The sequence below is a fragment of the Erpetoichthys calabaricus genome, chromosome 11 (assembly GCF_900747795.2).
Source record: "Erpetoichthys calabaricus chromosome 11, fErpCal1.3, whole genome shotgun sequence".
Lineage (NCBI taxonomy): Eukaryota > Metazoa > Chordata > Cladistia > Polypteriformes > Polypteridae > Erpetoichthys > Erpetoichthys calabaricus.
In genome coordinates this window covers 103,965,523-103,980,665 of record NC_041404.2, presented here as the reverse complement: position 1 = coordinate 103,980,665, position 15,143 = coordinate 103,965,523, and the positions used below count along the sequence as shown (strand labels likewise).

The following is a 15,143-nucleotide window of genomic DNA, read 5'->3' as shown; positions in this document are numbered from 1 at the left end:
GTAGAAGACCTGGAAGTGAAACCTTCTTGAATTGGATATCATCATTTTTGTTAAAAATAAATCATGCAATATGGGGAGGGTGAGAAAAAGAAGAAAAAGCTAGAATGCATTAAGATCTGCCTTAACACATATCCATCGACCACCAAAGGTCACACGGACACCCTCTTTTACATATGAGATACCCCACTCATGAAGACAAAACAAATCCTCAATATGAGTTATTGATGCATCAGGAGTGTCATATCCTGGAACCTGTTATCATCACCTCAGCTGCTTGCACACAGGGAGACTCCACCTTAGACTGAAACTTTCCACCTCCTCTTTCATTCAAAAATGTAATGTTTGAGAAATATGAAGTACAAATAGCCAGATAACCTTCACAAACAAGAAACTAACAATAGTATATGAATTGATGCAATTTATACATTACATGAGGTAGATTTTTTAGACACCACAAGCATATTGAGACTCTTCTTTAACTTTTTGACATTGCAGTTAAAGGATACCAAAACATTAATTGTATGTATTCTACTGATACATGCTAAATATTCTACTATCACTATTATTCTGGAATATGAAACTTTGTTAGACCAATATTTAACTCCAAGTTTGATTGGACAAATATAGTACATGTGATGTTGCTCTCCATGCACAGGATGACTCCTCAGGCTCTTTTTCATCGGTTTATTACTCCACTTTCTTTAACATAATACTGAAATCCTTTGTATAAAGGATCACTACAACTTAATTACTGTAAAGCTTAGAAAAGCAGGTGTAATAATTTTTTAATTTAATAATCTCTAACTGATTTATTTGGAGTACCCTGTTGGGGTTAAAGGAGCAGCAGCGACCCCTAGCGTCTTACATTGTGCATAAGGTAACGTATTGAGTGAAGTCATATAAACAAGGTTGAAAAACTTAATTGTAAACAGATTTCATACTTTTAAATTTCATATTTCTTCAATAAAATAATCAACTGCAGAGAGTTATGGTAATATGTAAAAGTCATAGTAAATAGATTCCAGAACTTTACAAGGGAATAGTTCATAAAGTGAATAATAAAAACTAGAGGACTGATTCGGTGATATGGAAATGTGTAAAATGGGAAGAAGTCCACTGGCCACATAAAATAATAAAATTTTTTTTACTGTTAACATATTCCATAGTTTTAAAAGTTCACAGTCAGTCAGTCACTTTTTAACTCACTTAGGCTAAAAACAGTGTCTGCTGGAGCCTATCCCAGCTAGCATAGGGTGCAAGGCAGAAATTCATAGTTTGTAAAGTAATTAAAAAGTTAGAGTGGGAGGGTTAGTAGTGGCCAGTTAAAAAGCATTTACAATAGAACCCAGATTTAACTTTCCCATATTTAGCATTTTCACACATTTGACATTTTCTGAATGCTGTTTTTGACATGAAAAAAGCACTGAGAAATATTTTTAATTCTTTTCTTCTCCAAAACAGTGCTTCCCAAGAACCACAGCCACAATAATACAGGCAACTAACTGTAATTAAGCACAAATACAATTCTCTTTTTCCTCCACACCTCCCAGCAAGCTTTATCAACTTCCACCCAACTCTGACTCACTTGCTGGTTTCCCAACAGTCCTTTAATCAGTGCCCAACCCGGAAGTGCTTCTGTACTTTCCTCCACGTGACTTGCCAGCACTTCTGGGTCAGATAGAGAACTTGAATCTTTTTCAGCCCGGAAGTACTTCTGGGCTTTCGTCCCTATGACTGGCGGCACCCACAGTACCCAGCAGGGCTGGGGTATTAAATTACATGTCCCATAGTGTCCTGCAGGAATCCGGAGCACCACTGCAGTCCAGGGAAGCTGCCATCTAGTGTCTTGGGAGAAGCAGTGTCCTAGAAAAGCTGCCTTCCCCCATTCTTCTAACTCAGGGGTGTCCTGACTGGGTTGAGCTGCCGGCTGTCTGTTACAACAGTACACCACTGGTCCAATTGATAGTGATCTCAATTTAAATTCAAATGCACCATCACAACCTGTGCCAAAATCTTCCCCAACATGGTTATTTAGCCAAGGTTCTAGTGCATTTACCTCAAGCTGGTATAATTCTTACCCATGGCTAGAATATTCTGTAAAGCTTAATGTATGTTTTTGCTTCCCCCATTGAAAATTTTCAGCAACAAATGCAGATGTTGTATTTACAAAACAAGGTTTTAGTAATTGGGAAACTGCACTGAAGATGAACAAGCTATTGACCAAGTATGCATATTATATGGTGAATACTAGGCTAACACACAAGATGGCCAGATAACATCATCCAACAAACAAACAGGAAAAAATAAAACACAGAATGCTACTGTACATCTGTCACAGATAAATCTGTGGATAGTCTTTACATCAACTCAAATGACTGAAAAAACAGATGTTAAAAAATATACAATATTGTAATAAATATTGACTACACTACCACTCTTCAATTAGTATACATTCTTTTCTTTTCTGCTGAATTTTGTGCTCGCAAATAATCACAAGAAGCAGCAAGCAAACTGCTTTTGTTGCACCAACTGATTATCCAGTTTAAAATGACAAACAGAGGAGAAAACCTCTTTTGCCTTTATGAGTAATTTTCCAATAATGAGATTAACATCACACCCTGGATGAAGCAATTGTAAGTTAAAGGCCTTGCTCAAGGACCCAAGTACAGTCACTTCTGGCATTTATGGGATTCAAATCTATTCTGAGTATAGGTGTAATAGTACATAAGATCTTCAGTTCAAATGCTTTCTGGGCTTTCTTTTTTCATAGACATTTCCTGTGGCTTTTTCTCATGAATTTCCCGAAAGTAGTAATGACTGATTTTTTTTTTTGTAAAACATCAGTAGTAATTCGAGAGACTAACAAATCAATGCTATTCTTTCAAGCTCTCTGGGGAATTCCAAATTAGTATCACTGAAACTTTATTCTTATTCAGTGCTAACCTTTTACATGAATTTCATAACCAAGAAATACTGAGTATTAAAGAAACTCACACTTTGCAATTTTACAAAAATATTTTCTCATAGTCTGGATAACACTTCTTTAACAAGTTGTATGAGAGTTTCCATGATCTGAGAAAATAAAAGTACCGTATTTACTCGTGTACCACGTGCCCTCGTGTAAGACGTGCACCCTAATTTTTACAAAGAAAATCGCGGAAAAAATTTGCCCCGTGTACGACGCGCGTTGTGATTGTATAGGAAGCGTTTAGGGCACGTTTTCTGTGAAATGCACTTCTGATTTTGTTGCATGACGAAAGAGCGAGCGAGCAAGAGAGAGAGCGCGCACAAGCAAACGAGCTAGAGAGAGAGCGCGCGCAACAGCAAATGAGCGAGAGAGAGAGTGCGCACAAGCGAGAGAGAGAGCGCGCACGTGAGCGAGCCCAAGCAGAAGAAGTAAACATTACAGAAAAAAATTTCCTCGTGTATGACGTGCACCTGATTTTCTAATGCTAATTTTCGGGAAAAAATGTGTACGTGGTACATGCGTAAATACAGTATGACATTAATATACACCATAACATACAGTACATCCCAAGAATATCTTTAAATATGTTGTAGACAAATGACTGAAATACTGCTGGTGTGTTTGCCAATCCATGGGGCATTACATTGCTTTGGAAGTGTCCATTGGCAGTAATAAATGCAGTCTTCTACTTCCACTCATCCCCTTTTTAATGCAGCTAAGTTTATATAGGAACTTCTTAAGTCTAAGTTAGTTAACGACATTGAGCCTCTAACTTTATATAATAAGGAAATATCAAAGGGAGATAGAGTTATTATTTATAGTGATCTTACATATATTCAGCTATCTGTAATCAATACAGACTTGCAAACAACCAATCTATTTATCCATAAAAACTCCAGAATCAATCAGATTATTAGAGAAGGAAATAAATCCATTCCATAAGTTTTTCATTAATTTATCATTCCACAGTGTTACTCTCTTGCTTTGATAATGTGTACACAATTCCCTTAGGTAATGGGACTACCGGTAATAAATCAATAGCACAATCATAAGGTCTATGTAGTAGTAGTATCTGAAGATTTTGTTTACTGAATACCATTTTAAATTTTTGATAACAATCTAGTAATGGATAAGAGTGTTGCACAAAACAGTAGGAGTGGGTACAGGGGCAATACAATTCTGTAAGCAGTATGCACTCCATTAACTAACATCTTTTAGCTTCCAATCAATTTGTGGATCATGTTGTGATGATGTGGGTTTGCTCCAAGCTCCCTCTTCACAGTTGGGAGCCTCTTGAACCCAACGCTGTCGATACTTATGACCGAATACACTGACTGATGGGGACAAATCATACATGGAGCAAGGGGATGATGTAAAAAGTGTTGCATGCTTTTATTAAAAGAATCAAAACGAAACAGTGTCCAAATAGATACAGCAGTGATTCAAAAACATCCATAAATAAATAATAAAAACAAGTGAATAGTGGGGGATAAAAACACAATAAATAAATCCATTCAAAGCAGAGGTAAAAAGGCAGTCAGTCTTTTCAGTATGATTCCATTCCACCTCCTTCTTCGTCTTCCCGGCTCACCCATAACGTGCGCAGCCGGTGGAGACTCAGTAGCCACGATCTTCAAACCCTCCTGTCTTGGCTGCCTCCTCACAGTGCAGCCAGACCATCCAAGGTCAGTACTCCTCCCATCATCCCTCTCGCACCCGCAGTCGTACCACTAATCCCTAGGGCGGTCATTCACCATGCTCGCCCCAGTCCACATCATTGATCTGTGGGGCAAAACAGCCCCTAGAGCACCACATCCTATGCTCCTTTGTGGGACCCCTGTTCATGCTGCCTTTCCTCTCTAGGTGGCCGGATCGTCCTACCCGAAACTGATCTTTAGCCAACTTTTAACCTCTGTTCCTTTTCGTTCCATCCCCCACCCTGCACTCGCACTTCTCTTTTTATATGTGGGGACATGGCACAGGTGTCGCAGTTGCTCCCGGCATCAATTACGGACACGGACGATTCCTCAACTGTGCACTTAAGTGCAGAAATGCCCATGCCGCATTGTGCTCGGGAACCGCTCGAGCCAGACTACCTCCGCAAGTGCTGCACTTATTTATTTTAAAATGCAAAAGATCCACGGACCTCACTTTACCACACGTTTCTGATTCTTTCTACCACAGTTTTTTTTTTTAATGAGATATAGACCATGATAATGCTCTATGTTCAGATTGTCTCTCTAACTTATGCTCACCTAGACTCACTGCTATAAATTGCACTAAATTAATTAATTCTTCCAAGGTATAACTAACTTTATGACTCATGGTTCCATCTTTAATTTCTAGCACTAATCTCTTTATAAATAGTGAGAGCAAAATGGATTCTGGCCATCCAGTCTCAACAGCTTTTATACAGAAGGTTACTATGTATTCATTTACTAATTTATTGTCCTGTTTAGTGGGCGGCACGGTGGCGCAGTGGGTAGCGCTGCTGCCTCGCAGTTGGGAGACCTGGGGACCTGGGTTCGCTTCCCAGGTCCTCCCTACGTGGAGTTTGCATGTTCTCCCCGTGTCTGCGTGGGTTTCCTCCCACAGTCCAAAGACATGCTGGTTAGGTGGATTGGCGATTCTAAATTTGCCCTAGTGTGTGCTTGGTATGTGGGTGTGTTTGTGTGTGTCCTGCAGTGGGTTGGCACCCTGCCCGGGATTGGTTCCTGCCTTGTTGGCTGGGATTGGCTCCAGCAGACCCCTGTGACCCTGTGTTCAGATTCAGTGGGTTGGAAAATGGATGGATGGATGGTTGTCCTGCTTAAATTCTAATATTTGATTCAGTGAAACTTCTTATCTCACAGATATATCAAATATAGTTCAAAATACCCCCTCAAAATAGATGGTTTACATCAAACATAGCAGACGCCCATCTTAGGGGCGTATTATCTAACAAGGACATAAAATGTGTGAGGTCTTATCAGTAAGATATGTATTCAGCTGTAAATTGGGAGCCATTTTGCATTAATTTAAGAATCCTCTGCAATTTTGAGTGGCTCTTTGATGAAGAAATGCATTCAGATTAGACAAATCTGCCACCACCTGATGTAATGTTGTCTGAACTTCTGTGATCTGTTTTTTTCAAATCAATTGTTTCACCCTGCAGAACACAAATATTTTTAAATACCTTTTTAGAGTGAAAGGACCAGGGGCCTCATGTATAACGCCGTGCGTAGAACTCACACTATAACATGGCGTAAGCACAAAAGCGGGATTGTGCGTACGCACAGAAAAATCCAGATGTGGGAATCTGTGCGCATGCAAACTTTCACGTTCTTCCACTACATAAATCCCGATCAGCGTGAAAAGTAACGCACGCGCCTTCTATCCCGCCCCAACTCCTCCCAGAATTACGCCTCTTTGAATATGCAAATCAATATAAATAGCCTTCTGTGAAAAGACAATGGGAAAAGCACAGGGGAAAATATAAGAATTTCAGCGAATACCAAGTGGAGGCAAAGGAAAAACATACTATTTGTTGGTTTAAACAGTGGTATAATCAACAAAAGAAAGTTGATCGAGTGACAGAGTGTCGAAGAAACTCGAAAGTTCAAGTTCACAAAGTTGCACAGTGTCTGAAATAAAAAAGAAATCACATATCAAAGTCGCCGTGAAAAGGCAAGTCGTAGCCCACCGTCTGAGTGTCATATGAAAGCTTATTAGGGTACAGACAAAAAAAAATAGGCACACAGTGGGAAAAAAGCACGAAATGTCAACTTTAATCTCGAAATTTCCACTTTAATCACGTAGTTTATTTTGCCATTAAAGTATAACATCATAAACTTCATCTTAAAATCGTTTATTTTACTAGTTTCTCAAGTAGCATGTTAAATGCTTTGTTCTGTATTTGATCTTCTATGTGCTCTATGTGTGTGAATCACTACGTGCTTCCGTTCTTTCTCTTTCTCCGACAGGACACAGAATCCATTACATTCGTGATATTATAGCTCTCTGAATAATTAAAATACTGAGATGTATACGTGATATCATTTTCATGATGATAGGAATGAAAGCATGTTATTAACCCTTTAACCGCCAACTCCCTAAATATTCCCTACGCCAGGCGAAATCTGAACAATTTTCGTTTTTTTACATTTTTTTTACATTTTTTACATTTATTCAAGCAGTATTGACCACTAAATGTTGTGCAAGTTGCCAGTGTATACACGAAATCTATAAATGTAACCTGAATTCTCAGCTAAGCAAAACATCTTGATACCAAACCGTGCCCTTTTCAATGGTAGATACTGTCGAAACTGTAAGCGGCCCTTCCACGACAATAAACTTTCATCAACTGCAACTGACGGTCCTGGCATGTAGGGCAACTGAAATGCTTCAAATAAATGATCAATCAAAGGACGTAGCTTGAACAAGTGGTCGCGGTTTGGATCTTTCTTATCTGGCTCGTTTCTGTTGTCATTCAAATGAAAGAATTTTAGCAGCAAAGAGAATCTGTTACGTGTCATGACAGCTGCAAAAATAGGTGTTGCATACATAGGATCTGTAGACCAGTACATCTCAATATCTGGTTTTCTGATTATTCCCATCAACATCAAAATCCCAATGAATTTTTTCATTTCGTTTTCATCAGTGTCAAACCAAGCACGAACACGGGAATGTGGAGGTAAATTGGGATTTTTCTCAATAAACTGTGCTGCATACAGATTTGTCCGATGAACAAAATGTCTGATCAAATCAGGTGACACAAACAGCTCATAAAACTGCTCAGCAGTGTAATTGTTTACATCAACAATAAAGCCACACGTTCCCTCAAACGAATGCAGAAAAGGTAGTTCACCACGGGCAGCAGCCCAGCTGAGATGCTGGGGATACACCCACTCAGCGCCGTCATCCGATGCGTCTTCATTCACAGTATCATGCAGCGCACGTTGCTGCTCATCACTGTCCCTAAAATCTTCTTCAGAACTGCTACAATCATGATCAGAACTGTCCAAAATCGCCTGCAAAGCCTCACTTGAAGTCAGTTTACGTTTCGCCATATTCACAGCTGTTACATGCGAATCGCGTCACATGACCGGCCAAAACAACCACAGACTTGTCGAAATACAACGTAGTAATAATACCCACGCCAAACCGTCAGTTATACTACTTGCCAGGCATTCATATAACCACAGGCAAATGTGCCGGATAATTCCGGCAGTATGGCGTTAGCAATAAAACAACGGTGCCGGATATATCCGGCAGAGGGCGGTTAAGGGGTTAAACATGGGAACACGTTGGCGCAGTGATTGTTCATATCTCACACAAGAGGCTTGCGGCGCCATGCGCGACCTTCGATGAAATAATTTATTACAGAAGTACTGTCTCTTTCAAACGTACTAACCTCCAATTCCTGTCCTTACTTTTCTTTCTCCAAAAACCCAATCGCCACACAATCAGCTATATAGATGTGAAGCCATCTGTAAGCTTAAAATGCAGATTCTTCAAAACTTTTTAAGGAACATTGAAATATCTTCGTAGTACATGTTTAATTATTATATCCGTCTATCCTTCCAGTGTCACGTCAGCACTAGCAAGAATACAACACAATGCAGGAACAATCCCTGAACTAGCTAGCGCTGCAGCACTGTGTCCTCACATGTTTAATTATTAACAATAAAGATTATTTAAATGAAGTTAAAGTTTTATCTGTATAATATAATCAACATATTTTGCTGCATTTCATCTTAAAAATGATATCGTCATATGTAAATACGCGCTTCATAAAGTGGCGCAGGTTGTGCAATATTATAACTGTAGTGCAAGTTTACATTGAGGTAATTGTACTTATAAGTACAAACAGTTCTACAAGGAGCACTTGATGGACTGATTGAGTGCGTTTATAGTTCTTGGGATGAAACTTTTTCTAAACCGCGAAGTCCATACAGGGAAGTCTCTGAAGCGTTTTGCCTTGGCTCAGGCAGCGTCTGCTTCATGCTGTGTACCAATAATTCTCTTTCCGATCAGCTGCTGCTGTGATTCCCCACTCAGATACAGTGATATAAATACTTCGAGTGGTGCAGTGGGAGTAATATGGAAAAAGATGATCTGTTGTGGCAACACCTAACGGGAGCAGCTGAAAGAAGAAGAAGATGCAGTGAGAGTTACAACGCTAAAGCAGTTATGGTATTTGGAATACTATGGCTATTTCCTGGACCATTATATTGCTGCAGGTTAATTACAATCAGATGCATTACACTAATAAACAATATGCAGTTAGTTTCAGTGTAAAGCCGCGTCAGGAATGTGGAGCTAAGAAAGAAAGGGTGATCACACAGGAACAGTAGCACTGCTTTGACGCTGGGTGCCGCCAGTCTGCAAAACCGAGCGGAGAAATTGCGTACGCCAAGGTATGAGTTACCGTGGAAATGTGTGTGGCTTTACGCCAAGTTTAGGTTTTATACATCGCGATTTGAGCGTGGAAACGTTCGTACACAACATTTCTGTGCGTATGCACCGTTTATACATGAGGCCCCAGGTCTGTTCAGAGTTTCCATGCACTTGAGAATGATCACAGTTTTGAGGTGGCAGAGGAGGCACTAGAGGGGATTTTTATGCAGGAACATGTCCAGGATCTCAGTGTTATTGTGGTGTCAGTGGCTCGCTCTTTCCTCATAGGGAAGTTTTTCCTACTGGATTTCGTATTGCATTGCATGTGTAATCGGGAGAGGAATCTTTGACTTAGTGGAAGGTTGGTTTGGATGTGAGTGAGTGACAATTGGCATTCAGGTGTGGAATTAGATATTTGTTGATGAAAAGCTTGATGGCAGCAAGGCTGCTATGCTTTTAAGAAACCTTCAGGGAGCCATTGACAGTCAGCCCATTACGAACGACTGTGCCACAGTATTTGCTTTAAGAACATTGATCAGTTCAGTGCAAGTCTATAACTTGTTTCATAACATTCAAGTTTATCTGCAGCTGTTCAGAGAACATGGTTAGGGTACCAATGGAGAAAATCTATTACCAACCTTTTCAGACTCTTACATTTATTGAGAAAGGAGATTCCTGTATGAACATCTGGATGGTGTGAAAGGAGGAATAAGCTTTTTAGAGACAATGTTACAGGTCAAACAGAAGCAGAATGAAAAGCTCTAGAGTGTGAGAAAACACATTAATTCCTTCTCCGATATCAAATACTACTTGCCGCCACATAATGTTGCAAAAAATCTAATCTTTGATTGAAGATCAACAGATATAAATAATAATAAGTTTAAAATAGAATTAGAGGAGCTGGCACCACTAATTCTGGCTCCTTAAAAGTTGGTGTAAAAAGAAATTGGTGCATCTAAAGTGATTTCTAGGGATCTTGCATAATACTTCAAAGCATATATACGTAAAGATTTATCAAGGTGAAAATTTACCTCAACCCAAATCTATGCTTCAGACAACAGCAGAAGATAATCTTGCTGGCATTTTTGGAGTAGAGGACTTGTATGGGAAAAGCATGGAGCAGATTTGTGGTGATGACAAGTTTTGCATTATAACTTCTGATTTTTAAGCAAAGAACCTGGATTTGAAAAACTTAGCTGTCCAACAGCTCTGTTCTGTCAAGAAAATGGGCAGTGAGGAGTTTTGCCGGCAAAACCAAAAGCAGCTGGAGATGGAAATTAAGAAGACAGCACAAATATCTTCTGCTCTGCTTGTACACCTGCAATGCTCTGCACTATAATGTTATTCATGTATATTGTCTTAGCAATGACTGGCTTTTTGGGAGTGAACTCCATAGCTACTCTTTGTAGCTTTATAATGGGAGTGGCACTGATATACAGTGAACCCTCGTTTATCACGGTTAATCTGTTCCAGACTCTACCGCGATAAATGAATTTTCGCGAAGTAGGATTCTTTATTTATGAATCGAATATTTTCACAGTTAGAGTATAGAAAACCTGTTTATGACCTTCTAAATACGTTTTTTAACATTATTAGAGCCCTCTAGACATGAAATAACACCCTTTAGTCACCATTACATTCGTATTACCCAATATATTAGACAAAATAAGAGAAAATAAGACATATTAGACGTTACAAATATCATATTATTATTATTGTACTGTACATTTAATCACACACACACACAGTTCTTACACACAACCACTAACCTATGAAGGCATGAGCTCAGTAGGAGAGTCTTCAGGTTGTAAGCTGGAGCGCTGATCGCACCCTCAGAGGACACAGATGCCCCTGGGAAAACCCCTGAAACAGCTGACAGTCTACCTTCACATTGCTCCTTACCCTTCTTACTTGTGCTATAACGCACGATAAACCTCTCACGCGGTACTCCGCTTACTTAAAAGTATTGTGCAGCACCTCTCAGCTTTGGAATTGGTTGTTTTGTTTCTCTCTCTCTCAGACATTCTCTGCTCCTGGCGGAACTGTCATCTCTGACTTGTCATGGCGCATGTTTAAACTTTTGAAAAGAGACAAATGTTTGTTTGCAGTTCTTTGAATAAAGTTCTTTTTTTTCTACAACCTCCTGTGTCTCTGTGCAAATCTGTGACCCAAGCGTGACAAAGTGGTGCAGTATCTTCAGCAGGTGCGTCGTTGTCTTCTTCCGCTGAAGGAGTACTAGGAGTAGGCAGTGGGTGTCTGGGTGCGCGGCTGAAGAACATCTTGATAGGCAGTTGCTGGCGCTGTCTTTTCATATGCGTGAGGAGGCTTTTGTAGGGTATTGCCATCTTTGATCATATCCAAGAGTTTCACCTTCTCCTGGATGGTAAGCATCTTCCTCCGGCGCTTAGTTTCATTGTCAGAAGGCTTAGAAAAAAGCAGCATGTTTAGGAGCCATCGTGGGGCTTAGATAAAAGTTCTCAGAAAGCGCATGCATAGTAACGTAAGCGTGTATGAGAAAAAATCGCGATAGAGTGAAGCTGCGAAAGTCGAAGCGTGATATAGCGAGAGATCACTGTACTTCTGTATCTGGGCATATGTGAAATACTCTGGGGAATTTTGGGTAATTTGAACCACCATTTATTAAACCATAGAAACAATATGAGAACAGGTGTTGAAGTTTTTGAATGTTCAGAATCATGGAGGATAATAAATAAGTCAGATTGTGGCCAATTCTATTAAATATGTCTGACTGAGCAGGTCACACAAAATGACAAACTAAAAATAAACTGATGGATACCCATTCCGAGTTTACTAAGAATATTGGTCAGTCTGACCTTGACAGTTTGTATGCCAAGGAGTTTGTAAACCAAAGTTTACAATAACGACATTAAAAAGGATTAAGAGTGGAAGATTTGATTATCTGTCTGCTCTACAACGCTTATTCTAAGTTGGAATAAGCTGTCAACACTGTGAGAATCATGCTTTTTTGATTTCTTCAGTGTCTTCAACATCAAACAGCCATCCCTGTTAAGGAGTAAGCTCAGGAATATGCAATTAAATGAGCCTCTATGGCATTGAAGGTGAGCCTATGACCTATGTTAAAGGTAACGCACCATGACGTTTTGGGTGACATGCCAGTGTTCACCAAGACCTCAGTTACCAAAGAAACAGAACAAAAATATATGAGCTGCACCACCCAGAGCTTATTAGTAGATCATTTGTCATCACGGCAGCCTCACAGTTCAGTTGACTTCTAACTGGTGCACCAGAAGCTCATTTTCATGTCACAAGTGATATACAACTGCAGTCTCCAAAATTAGCGTACTACAGCCATTTGTTTGAAATCTGCTTTTAAGTTCATTGCTCGTGTGAAGTGCATTGAATTATTTTGTGCCAGGAGCCAATTCAACAAATACAGAAGCTCAGACCTACACAATGAAAAAAGTTATGAGATAACCCTTATCTCGTACGTATGTATGTGAAAATGTTACGTATGTACTACGAAATAAGGGTTACCCCATATTTTTTTTTTCATTGTGTGGTTCAGAGCTTCCCTAAACAATACTGCTACAGAGTTAAGGAATTTATTAACCTTAAAGACTTATTTCAGTATACTGTCTTCATAGAGTCTGCAAAGGGCAGTGCTGACATTGTTTTCTCTCTGTGGTTACACTTTTGCAAAGGATAAGTAGTCTGCATTTCTAAGTGTGTGCTGTTTTATATTTCTTTCAACTGTCAATCTTAATTCCTCCTAAAACTGACTTATTCTCTGCGTTATACTTATTCTCAGAGTTAAACAACATTAAAACAGATAAAAGAAACTGACTGACAGATGAAGTTAGTGCTGCTTGCTTGGGTATGAAGGCAACGATCTTCAATTTCAGATTTCAAACTCAGCAACAAAAAAGCCATTAATTGATATCAAATCAAATGTAAAGTGTTCCATATTTTTTCAGTTCAATTTAAAATCACTATTAAAAGTAGGGTCAATTTTAGTGCACTATTTTAAGCCCAATTATCAGTGCACATTTAATATTCTCTATTGTAAGTCACTGATTTTTCTTTCACTTTTATAATACATACCACCACACATGATTGGGCTGCATTTTTTTAAAAATAAATTAATATGTAAAGAATTGTTTCTCTTTTGTTTAGCAGGGGCAACATGCCAGCAGGGTCAAGTTAGGTATTCTCTGAATTTTTGACACACTGCTCTATGGTGAAACATATAATGGACTATCTGTCTGGCAGATCAGAATTTGTAAGACTTAAGGACTGTGTCTCTAATATGGATGTGAGCAGCACCAGAGCACTACAATTTCTGTTCAAGCTGTACATCTCAGACTTTAAATGGTTGCAGATGGAAAGTCTGTTTTTTAGTAGTTATTCTGTGCTGTCCATTTTTGCCTCCCTCTCTCTATTAATAACCCCTTAATTCTAACATTTTTTCAAAATTTGTGTCAGGTGGGGAGGATGGTGGGTTTAGTACAGGGTTTGCTGCTTTATTAGAATGGGGGTGGGATAGCCTTTTGTTACTTTCTCGCAAGCCCAGCTAGAGGCAGGGAGTTGAGGTCAAGACAGAGACTGGTAGACCCAGTGCACTCTATTTGAAATTTCTTTTGTTTCTGTCTCTCATTCTTCCTCTACATTAAATTACTTTTGAATAATTCTATGATACATTTTTGGAATGTGCGCAAGGTAGGGTCAGGAACTTAAATGACCGCAGTTCTTAATTACCTTTGGTGTAAATGGGCTGACATAAACCTTCTTCTAGGAAACCAAGCTTTTAAGTAAAGATGTCAGATGACTCTGTAACAAACAATATGATGTTGCTGCATATTCTTTAAAACATGGGGTACTAATTTTATTTTACCGCAACCTGTACATTAAAATACTAAATTCAGGGTCGGATATTGAAGGAAGATTCTACAATGACTATGTTGAATTCATGAAAAAGAAAAAATAGCTGATTATTTGATATAGTGTCCAACACAATTTCAAACATCATTCTATATATATATATACATCACTAATCAACTATTCCAAAAGATTTCACCCTCGTTGAGTGTATGGGCACAAATGCCATTATGACTCCAGTTTTGCTCTATGCAAATCTGCAACTGGCTTGTCGCTCTCAGACATATTATGCTTGTTTAACACATCCTCTAAATAATTTACTTTTTCCTCCCTGCACTTGCGTTCATATTCAGGAATTGACTACATTTTTATTTCTCAGCCTTTATTCAGTTCATTGTCGAACTCCAGTCTTGAGCTCACTACCTTATCAGATCACAGATCTGTCTTGTTTGGATTATATTTATCACAATTTGCCTCACAAGTGCCCCAATGGCATTTTAATACAATGCTTTTAAAAATATAGATTTCTGTGAAAAACTGTCATTTGTGCTAGTAGATTTCTAGTGATTATATCTAGTTGGCACTTAAAGGTGTGATTCATAATATCTCGATTGTGTACTCCACTCATTTAGCATAGTCACAGACATAACAGATAAACGTCATGGAGGCATGTACTCTGTGCTTGGGGGAGCAATAACCTCTTACAGTAGATCTCAATTAGGAGCTTCAGATTACTCCCATTATATCTAAATTAAATGCCTTTCTTCTACACAAAGTGGAATTTAAATTGCATAGAATACGTGCTAAGTATTGTTCTTCAACTGCTAAGCCCAGTAAATTAATGACCAAAGACTATGCCAATGCAAAGCATTTTCCTCTATTCTAGCTGTAATAAATAAATGTGGAATTACTTTTAACAATCCTTTGCAAATAAACAATC

At 38.9% G+C, this 15,143-nt stretch overlaps 2 protein-coding genes across 2 annotated transcripts in view; both read right to left on the bottom strand.

Moving 5' to 3' along the window:
• Positions 1 to 15,143, bottom strand: part of LOC127529574 (uncharacterized) — an 813,564-nt gene that overhangs the window by 322,581 nt on the left and 475,840 nt on the right. The gene's annotated exons all lie outside the window — the stretch shown is intronic.
• Positions 1 to 15,143, bottom strand: part of ppfia3 (PTPRF interacting protein alpha 3) — a 454,572-nt gene that overhangs the window by 100,961 nt on the left and 338,468 nt on the right.